Source organism: Lycium barbarum, chromosome 9 (genome assembly GCF_019175385.1).
Source record: "Lycium barbarum isolate Lr01 chromosome 9, ASM1917538v2, whole genome shotgun sequence".
In the NCBI taxonomy this organism is placed as follows: domain Eukaryota; kingdom Viridiplantae; phylum Streptophyta; class Magnoliopsida; order Solanales; family Solanaceae; genus Lycium; species Lycium barbarum.
In genome coordinates this window covers 106883725-106894662 of record NC_083345.1, presented here as the reverse complement: position 1 = coordinate 106894662, position 10938 = coordinate 106883725, and positions in this window count along the sequence as shown.

Here is a 10938-nt window from a genome sequence, read left to right as displayed (position 1 = left end):
CTATTATTCGTAGGTGCATTTATTAAACAAGGTTTAAAGCCTTGAGTTCTCGTTATTAGTTCTTACCCAACCCTAATTATTTTTCCAAATAAATCAAGATTCATGGCATACGCTAATGTTTGCAACCATCAACTAACAATGAATATTGAAGAACTAGCAAACCCTAACAACCCATTATGCATATATCACAACTAGAAACACCTTCGCAAAACACCCATCCTTGGGTCCACAACCTTAGTAGGGAATTTAGCTACTCATAGAGAAAGAAGAACAAAAATAGATAATTGAAATCATAATGCTTACGAATTATTGATTGGAATTGAAGAGAAAATAATTGCAATTGTTAGTAATCCAAAAAAGCTGCAAACACTATGAGCATTAAATGCTAAGCAAATAATTGTCTAAAACTGACAACTGATAATAATTAAAACCCTACAAGGAACTATTTATAAGGTTCTAAAAACATAAAATTACAAATTTGCACTTAAGTCCCTGACGATATATTGTACGGTCCGTATAATAAAATACGGACTGTATCATGTTATACGACCAGGATTTCTTCAAGTCTTCAGTTTAAGAATACGATCGCCTTATACGGTCCATGAAACTCGAGTCATATAACTTCATCTTCAAACTCAACATTCTGTCTCAAATAAATTCAACTAAATACAACCAACTACATGGCCCGTATAGTATAATACGATCCGTGAAAGTTGTTCATATGATAGCATCCTCCAACTTCAACATTCTGCTTCTCTTTTCCATATTTCACGGTCAGGATTACGATCCGTATAACAATATGCGGCCAGTATAACTTCATATCAGTGCCAAACCTTGTAATTTCTGTGCTTTTGTCCTTTAACTCCTCGATTTACCTAAAACACAACAAAACACATCAAAACGACACGTACTTGCTTAAAAACAAGTAAAATTTGTCGTAAAAAGGTATCGAATGTGCCAAAATCTCACGGCACATCAAGGTACTATTACATATTTTCTTGTAGTGGAGAGTTGTAGAATATTGTTTAGAGTTTTATGAGATTTTGAATAACATTATTTTCCATCAAACTCTAGATTCTTGCCCAAATATTGGAGTTTCATTTGAATCCACTGCCGTTGAAAGTGTTGACTTTCACAAAATTTACGTAAGAAAGAAAAATTGCTCGTTATATTCCAATTTATCAAGTAATTAATGAATTTGGTTGTGCTTCGGCCAATTATAAGATAATAGTTGTAGAAAAGAGAAGGAGTTTTCTTAAAAGGATTGGCCGTAGTCGCGAAGGTCTTTAGTCTTTAATGGTCCGAGATAGCAGACAGTGTTCCGCGATTATGAAAAGAGATTTCGAGATACTAAATGTTGCTCTTATTTGGAAGAGTAAAATACCTGTTGCACTCTTTTTTTTCTTAATTAATTTTTTGTCTCAATTGAGTTTTCCTGTTAAGGTTTTGATAATGCAGCACTCAGAGCATATTATAAGATTTATGTACTCCTTTTACTTCAATAGGTTTTAACGATGCGCGTTATCTATGAACATTCAAGGGGGAGCGTTATGAATTAATCGTGTGGATGTTTTATTCAATGACCTCGTTAGAATACATGTACCTTGTTAATGTATCACTTAAGATTTGTATCTTTGTAAAAGGGTATTCTTCATCTTTATGGATAACACACTTAAATACACTTGAAATAAGAAAGTCTTCTCTTCCTCACTACATTTCTTCTATATATTTTGTATTATATTATTTTAATTGATCTAAATTTACAACAAGAGACACATTTTCATTCAGATTTTTCTATATTTTTGCTTCTATCTCTCTCAAAAAAAGTCATAACAGTGGTATCAAAGCTTAATCCTATTAATATTTCCTAACTTTCAGGCTTTAGCTATTACTTCCTCCGTCCCATTTTATATGAAGGTGTTTGACTTGGCACGAAATTTAAGAAATAAAAGAAGACTTTTGAAACTTGTAGTCTAAAACAAACCATAGAAATATGTGTGGCTAGAAATCATTTCATTAAGGGTAAATTTAAAATTGAATTGTTACTAAATATAGAAAAATGTCATTCTTCTTGAAACTGATTAAAAAATAGAGAGTATCATATAATTTGGGATAAAGGGAGTAACATATTCTGCAGTTTCAATATACAAACTCACAATTTTGTTGAATAAAGTTTCATTTAACCCCTTTTCATAACTGTGGCGTCTAGGCCAGCTTTCGCGCACATCGACTAATTTCATGGAGATGCCAGCTACCTTCCACCACCATAGGTATCGAGTCTGTCCACCAAGGCTTAGACAAATGAAGAAAAAAAAGGATCTAGTGTTTTACTCCGCTGAAAATTGAACTTGAGATCTCATGGTTTCATTTTGTCCGTCTTATTTAAATTATTCAATGCTTAATTTAGTAAGTTTTCGATTGAAAACTATTTTGATGCAAAGGTGGGGTCGTATGGTCAATAAAGTGGATATGGGATTTCAGTTCAAATTATACCGGAGGCAAAACAATTAGGTAATTAATTTCATTTTGCTAAAATCATGGTGAGCAGAATTACCCAGTATATATGCTGATAGGATGTGATAATGTGATGGCGACATCACCATTATAAATTTGAAATAGAAAAGAAAAAAGACACAAATATATGTTGCTGGATGAAGACTTCTTCAACCTCAGTATGAGGCCTTTTTGATTTGACAAAGAAGTAAGAGGGACGTTGATGTTTGGACTTGGAGCAATAACTCTGTTAAACTGGGACACCAAAGACACATTCCTTGTTATTTCTAAGCCCACTTTTAGTTTCAGTTTATGTACAAAATATATGTAATGTGCAAAATAAAGCGTAGTGCTTTTGAGTGATTATTATTGTTGGATGTTGCAACTGTTACTGCTATAATTTTTAAATAAATTAATTATTTAATTGAGGGAAAATCTAATATCTGATTTACTAGAATATTCTATTTCTTAGTTGTAATAAGAGTAATCCTTTAGTTGTAGTGGGAGTCGACTATTTTGTTTATTTGGCTATTTAGAAAGATAGATTTTCATTCATATTTGTATTTTGCTATTTGCATCTCTCTCAAAAGAATCATAATAGTGGTATCAAAGCTTAATTCTATCAATATTTCCTTACTTTTAGGATTTAGCCATTAACTTATTTTTGCAGTTTCAGGTATACATGCTCACATATTTGTTGAATAAAGTATCAATTTTATCCTTTTTTTTTAGGACTGTGACATCTGATCTATCTTGCACGCACCTCGATTAATTTCATGTGTGTCTGCTACCTTCCACCAACATAGGTATCGGGTAACTCTGTCCATCAAGACTTAGACAAATAAAAATAAATTACTTAGTGTTTTTATCTTAGCTAAAAATTAAACTTGACATGTGATGATTTCATTTTATCCGTTTTATTTAGATTAATTTTATTAATGCAGTCCGTTTTCCACCAAACTTCAGGAGCAAAATCTTATATTTGTGAAAAGCTTTGGTCCTCTCTTTTTTTTTTGGAAGTTAGTTCTCTGCAAGTTATTAGTCAAGTAACTACTACTATTAAACTTGAGTCAAGTTTAATAGTTATTAAAATTAATCTGTCTTGACTAGTTGTTGAATGAAAAAAATTCACATTTTTGTTTGGATATTTCATATTCAAATGGGTCAAATTATTCAGCCTTTAATATATGTTTTTCCAGTGAAAAAACTATAAGATTAATAATAGGCTCTCTCACTAAAGTAAATTCGTCAAATTAGCTATAACAGATTATTCGTATTGATTCACGGAAAAATATCACAATGTACAACTTGTGATTTATGCAAATTTATTAATTTTTGAATGTGTAACAAAGTGGAAAAAGAAGGAAAACTTACACAAGGCGGGGCTGGTCCATGTGAGGCAGGGTGGAGCGGGTTGAAAACATACAAAATTGCTATGCGGGGCCAGGTTCAACCCGCATCGTCCCATTTGTCATCCCTAGTGACTTAGCTCTTCTCTTCTTCTATAGGAGTTTTTGTAGCTACTTATTTTTTAGTTGAAATTGTGATACTTCCTCAGTCTCAAATTATTTATCGTTTTTTTGTTTTTCACGCTCCTTAAGAAATATTAATTAGGAGGAATTTTGATTACTTAACTCTTATTTATGTCTAAGTTTAAAATCTCTCTTAATGAAATGTTTACTCTATTTATATATGTTATCTCCATTAATGACAAAATTCTACTATGGGTAAAATGGGAAAAATTATTTAATTTGTCTTGAAGGTTTGAAACGACAAATAATTTGAGACAACTATTTTTAGTAACCACGACAAATAATTTGAGACGGATGGAGTATTGATTAAGATGTATTTTGGTCAAGATGCACATATCTTGTAGGGATATTCCTTGTCAGTTAAGTGGATTGGTGACATATATTGATGCAATTAAGTGTTTCAGGCATTATTTCTCTTGACAGTTTATGGTTGATTACTCCATGTCATTATTTCCTTTACTCAAATTTTTTAATAGGAGCTCTGTCTCTTTCAGTTAAATGATGCTTTTAGAGTAAGAAGTAATTTTTGTTTCGTTTAGTTAACTGATATATTTCCTTTTAACCAAATGTGTTTGGGGTATTGACTCCCCTCCTAACTTGTGAATCATCATACACTCATTTTTTCTATCTTTTCTTGTTAGTGTTTCTGTCCTTCCATACTTGTACGTTACGTTGTAACCAAGAACTCTTAGTTAAGAATTTTTAAATTGTAGTTCTTCATGTCTTGCTATATACGTATATTTTTTAATATTTCGCATCTGAGAATCACCTCGCTTATCAGAGTTCATATAGCGACCTTAACTTGATTGGGACTGAGGCGCAGTTATTGTTATTTCATATATAAGAAAATAGGGTGTGTATTTAGTTATTTTGGTTTGACTGTGTGCTATTTGTATTCAGTTTTTTTATTTTGAAAAAAAAAAATCCTGTTAAATTGTTTTTTGCAATTTCGTCTTAGGTTTATTAATTTGCACTTTCTTCCTTTTGATTACTATCATCATTAATGTATATATAGGTATGGTATCAAGCAAAATAGTATAAATAGTAAAATCTGAACATACTTTATGAAGCGTATTTAATGGAGATTAGCAACTACAAAATAAATTAGACCATAAGCTTATCGAGATTTTAGGATGCTTTCCCCAGAAATATAGGAATAAAAGTAATATATGTTTAGCAAACTCATAAAATAGAAGTAATCTTACATTCTGAAGTGTCCCTTTAAAGATTTCAACATGATTAAGGAATATAGGTAAACAAAATAGACTGTGATCAGCGGCAGAGGCCAAGACCTGTAGTATTCAACCCACTTCTTCCCAAAAAGAGGGGAAAATTGAGAATAGAGATCAATTTTCAAATCATTTCATGGAATGACAAACATTGCAAGTCGCACCACATTGGGAATTTTGGTAGAAGAATACACAATATCCTTTCGGAAGAGAGTTATAAGGTATGGACTCACTTTTATTTTCACTTTCCATCAAAATAGGATCATAGTACTGCTTTTGATAGGTCGTTATCTTCAATCTCAATGAATGGATGAAGTCAACCCTGACAAAGAAATTGCTCAGACGTTACCCTTCTTTTTCTTTGTAGCTTCCTGGGCTTGTACTCAGGGACAGTCTATTAAGGACCAAGGGGGTGTCATGCCACCCGCAAGCTTCAGTTAAAACTTTGTATGTGTATGTATATATATGTAAGTATAAATAGATCAAGTGTCACCTGCAATACCAAGTGAGGCAAAGGTTCCATTGGCAAAAGTTTTAAAGTTTCTCCCAAGTGGTAGGAGTTCGATTCCCCTGCTAACTAGAGTCATTTTTTGCTTGCTAAACAGTACTGATATATACAAATAACATATACTCCATGTATTCTATTATCTATGGTTTATTTTCCCTTTTGACCAACTATTCGTGACTTCTTGTCTCATCTTTGTTAAAGACTTTAATTAAGTATAAAATAAAATTGAAGATTCTTTCTTCCTGAAACTTAAAAGTTCATCTCTCCCTTTGGTGATGATGCTCGGTTTGATGCCATAAACTCTTAATAATGGAACTGAAAACGTATGTTTATTCTCATTCTCATTCACAAGTTGGATAAAACTTTTATTGTGCCAAGTAATTATAATTGTTACATTTTTTTCATTTGACTGATTTATCTATACAAACTGAAAAGATGTATAACCAAATGGAAGTTTAAAGTTGACCAAACCGACCAAGTGTTTGCCCTTTTTGGAGGTTCGATGTGTCACACTGCTTCGAACGTAGACGTATACTATCAGAAAAGTGTCAATTTTTGACAGAAACTTTCAACGAGGTCCGTCGAAATTTGGCTCGCTGGTAACGTTTTCGATAGACTTTTCATCGAAAATCCCTTACCGACGAGTTAAATTCCGACATTCCTGGGAAGTTAGTGATTGTATGATAGTGGCGTCTATGTTTAAAGTAATGTGGCACCCGAAACAGTAAAAGCTTAATGAAGTAATGGTCATTTGTAAATAGTTCCCAGAAAAACTCATGTTGGAAATTTATTGCAAATAACCCGTAGTTTTCTAATTCTTTTTCCCAAGATCTCTAGCATCCTTTAATTTTTCATCTTTCTGACAAAAGCTAGAAGGATACAGTCATTTATCAAATTGATTGAAAGTCTCATCAACATCAAAGGACTGAGAAGGTGAAAGAGATTATAATTTTTCTGGAAAATTATGCATTTAGAAGATAAATTAGTTGTAACAAACGGTATTGATAATGAAAAGAACTCACAATCAAAGTGTTCATCAACAAAATGGAAATAGAAAAGAAAGGTTAGACTGCTATTACAAAATAGCTAATGAAAATAAAATAACACAACTCTTAGCATAGCCCTAATTCATCTTCTATTTATAGTCATCTCACATGCTCTTTTTAACCAGGGTCCCAAACGTAGCCAAACTCCACAATGGGTCCTCCACCGTGACCATTTTCATAACATAAGTTAAGTAGCTCTTTAATTTTGGATGTAAATTTGCTAATTTTCTCTATTTGGTACTCGTATGTGAAATATATACAGTAGACTAGGAAGAGCAAAGCGAAGGTACAAACAATTGAGCCCCAAGTCCAACTATTAGCCAACACTGCAATCTTGATCAAATATACTCCCTCTGTTTCAATTTATGTGAACTTATTTCCTTTCTAGTCCATGCCAAAATGAATGACTTCTTTCTTAATTTGAAAACAAATTCACTTTATGAAGTGATTTACAGCCACACAAATATTCAAAACTTATTTTGAACCACAAGTTTCAAAAGTCTTCACTCTTTCTTAAATGTCGTGTCCAGTTAAATGGATTCACATAAATTGAAACAGAAGGAGTAAATATTAGTAATAGTAATTCGAATTGCCATTAGTCCCTTAAACTTTGCCAAATAGTTTTCGAGAATGAAATGAAGTGGTATGTGACAAACCATTTGACTAATACCATGCTTGAAAAGCAAGCTTAAAAAGTTATGAGAGCACTATTGATTTTTCTTGATTGAGCGTGGACGCGTGGTTAAAGAAAATAAATAAGCTAGCTATAGGTACCTCGACTTCTGTCTACAAGGAGGCTTTTCAGATGGATCTTAATGCTATTATATTTTAAAAAGTTACATGGAACGATAAATTGAAAAAGTAATTTCAGGCGTCATCCCATTCCACCCAAAAAAAGGTATTTTACCTCTAACTCATCCAAAAAAACTATTTTGCCCCAAAATATATAACAAAGATTGAGTGGTAATTTGATTTTGTATAGATCTTAAAGTCCTTATTCGACGAGTATATTGTATGTTACAAGTAACTCAGTTCACAGAGCCTGTAGAGTTAATTTGATAGAGAAAAATATCATGTAAAAATTAGAGTTGAGTTGTTAATGAATTTGAAACTGTAGATATGAGCGAAACAACACATTATTTGCAGAAGTGTTAATCTTTCATAATTTATATCTACTCCTATTGCTCAATCTATCTCATATTTGCAGTCTCTGAGAAAATTAAATTTTTTGTATGCCAAATTTAGCCTAGGTTTTGACCTTTTGAGTTATTTTCACAGTGGAAAAAGATTATGAACTAAAATTCAGAATTTAGCTTAGTATTATGAAGTCGGGAACTTGGATACTGAACATTTATATAGAGTTGAGTAAAGTCCACCATATGTTGGTAGAAAATGTTTTAAAAAAACATGAATTTAAGGAATATTGTTAAGTAAATATTCTCTCAATTTCATTTTTATTGTTGTCTTATTTTCTTTTAAATTCAAAATAACTGTCTTTTAAATAATCATGACAATTTTTTTTTCCTTCCAATTTTACACTTGTTATTAATAGCAATACTTAATAGTAAAAATATAAAATAAGGATAAGTCATAAGATTATACTTCATACATGATATTTTCTTAATAGACATACTAAAACCTTAAAAGCTCATTTTAGAGGGAGTACTATGGGAATTCGAGATTTAGCAAATGAAATGGGTGTTGAAAATTGTTCTCTAATTAATGGGTAAAGAGGGAGTACTATGGGAATTCGGGATTTAGCAAATGAAATGGGTGTTGGAAATTGTTCTCTAATTAATGGGTAAAAAGACACTTTTCATGGGTGAAAAGTAAGGTTAAATATTCTTATTAGTTAATAATGATTTAAAGGTAATTTTTTAGGCAGAACTTACATATACCATAAGATGAGGCTCTGATACTACTGTTGATTTTTTTAGAAGATGGTGCAAAAACCGATTGAAAGAATGATAGAAAAAAAAAAGGAGTATGTATACATATTTTGCTGGATAAAGACTTTTTCAACCTTCGTGTCAAGCCTTTTTCCTTTGACAGGGAAGAAAGAGGGACATTGGTGTTTGGACTTTGGAGCAATAATTCTATTCAACTGGAATAGAAAAGATATATTCTTGGTCATTTTGAAGCCCACTTTTATTTCCAGTTTATGCGCAAAAAAGAAGATAATTACAGCCCATTGCCGGTCGTGCTACTTAACTAAGTTTATTACCTGCTAAAGTAATTTTAATATATTAATCTTTTTTTAAAAAAAAAAAATCATGGTCCCCACTCTCTTTCTCTCTTTTTCTCACTCACGTGCCTTCTTTATGAAGTACATGTAAGATTTCTATGCAACTTCATATATGACATCTGTATTAATTTTTTATAAAGTTCATATTAGATTTTTGAAAAAATACATGTAAGTTTTACGTATAAAATCTGTATATAAATTGTAATGTATATTGTGATTCTGATAAAGTACATATAAATTGTGTAAAATCTGATAAAAGTACGTATAAAACCTTGGGTGCTATATAAACATTGGGTGTTTGAGAATCTTATTGAAAACAAGTGTATCATTTTGAAATTTCAGCTCGACTGAAACAAATCTAGGGAGATTTCGATCGGAAAATTGCAGACCCTTTCGAAAGAAATCCTACTAAAGCTAATCTAGGAGAACCTAAGAAGAGAACGGAAAAATCGCAATACAAATGGAAGAGGGCTATCGGTTAAGAAACATCCAAAAAAATTGTATCGGGAAGAAAAATATGAAGGAGATTGTGAAGGAGGATACTATAAAAAGAGATACACACATGCACACCTTTTTACCAAATCTGCTACAAATTGTAAAATCTTGTTATGCTTGATAAATAAGGGGAAAAACTTAATAGGTTTAATAATATAGAATCTTATTTAATTATGCGGTGTTTATTTTTCCTCTGAATTATTAGCTATCAAGTTCACCTCCAGGTGATATCAACCAAACATATTCTGTTGAACAAGGTGCAGATTAAAATTCGACATTTAAAGTGTGTTTGGTATCAACGAAAATGTTGTCATGCAATATACTTTTTTGAAAATTAAGTGAGTTCTTATTTTAAATATTGGTACGAAGGCAAAACAGTATTATTCCGAAAGCATTAATATCTAATCTAAAAAAACACTATAAGGTGGGACGGGGTGGGGATTAAAAGTTCCAGGGGTGGCGGGATGGGAGTTGAAAGGTGGGTAGGAGACAATGAGCTTGCAAGACCACTTACTTAACTTGTTTTTCCTATTCCCCTTAGTAAAGTTATTTCCTTATTTTTAAGGCATTTGTTTTTTGGAGAATATTTTTTAAAATATTTTGACTAACCAAATAAGAATTTGTAGGATTGCCCTTTGCTGGGGGTGGTCTTTAATTTTTGTCCCTCAAATTGGTGGTCTTTAACGTTTGCCCTCTGCTTTTGCAAATTTTGCAAAAGCAGAGGGCAAAAGTTAAAGAACACCCTAAATGAAGGGCAATCCGCGTAAAAAAAATATAATAATAATAATAAAAAAAAAATATATATATATATATATATATATATTCCAGAGGGACAATTCGCCGAGGATCTTTCGGAAACAGCCGTCCTACCTTTCAAAGTGGGAGTTAGGTCTGCGTACACTCTGCCCTCCCTAGACCCCACATGGTGGGATTACACTGGGCTTGTTGTTGGACAATTCGCCAAATGCTCTTCTGTTGGGGTGGTCTTTAATTTTCCCCTCGGATCGCTAGTCTTTAACATTTGGCCCTACTTTACTTTTAATGAAAATTTATGGGTCGAAGTACCCTTATTCACTGTTCTACGAAAGCAGAGATTCTGGGCTCGATTTCCAACAGAGTCAAGGAAAAAAATTCACAAGAAACTTTGTCTTGTCTAGCATAAATTCTGTAGTAATTAAGTTATCCGGCATAACTTCATTGCTACAAAATTTATGCTGGACCAAGCAAAGTTTCTATAAACTTATGCCGAGCAAAATAGTTACTACACAACTTATGCCGGATAACTTTATTTCTACATAACTTATGTCAGATAAGACAAAGTTTCTATGTAACTTCGCCCGAAAAAGCAAAGTTTCTTGCGAATTTTTTTTCTCCGACTCTGCTTGGGATT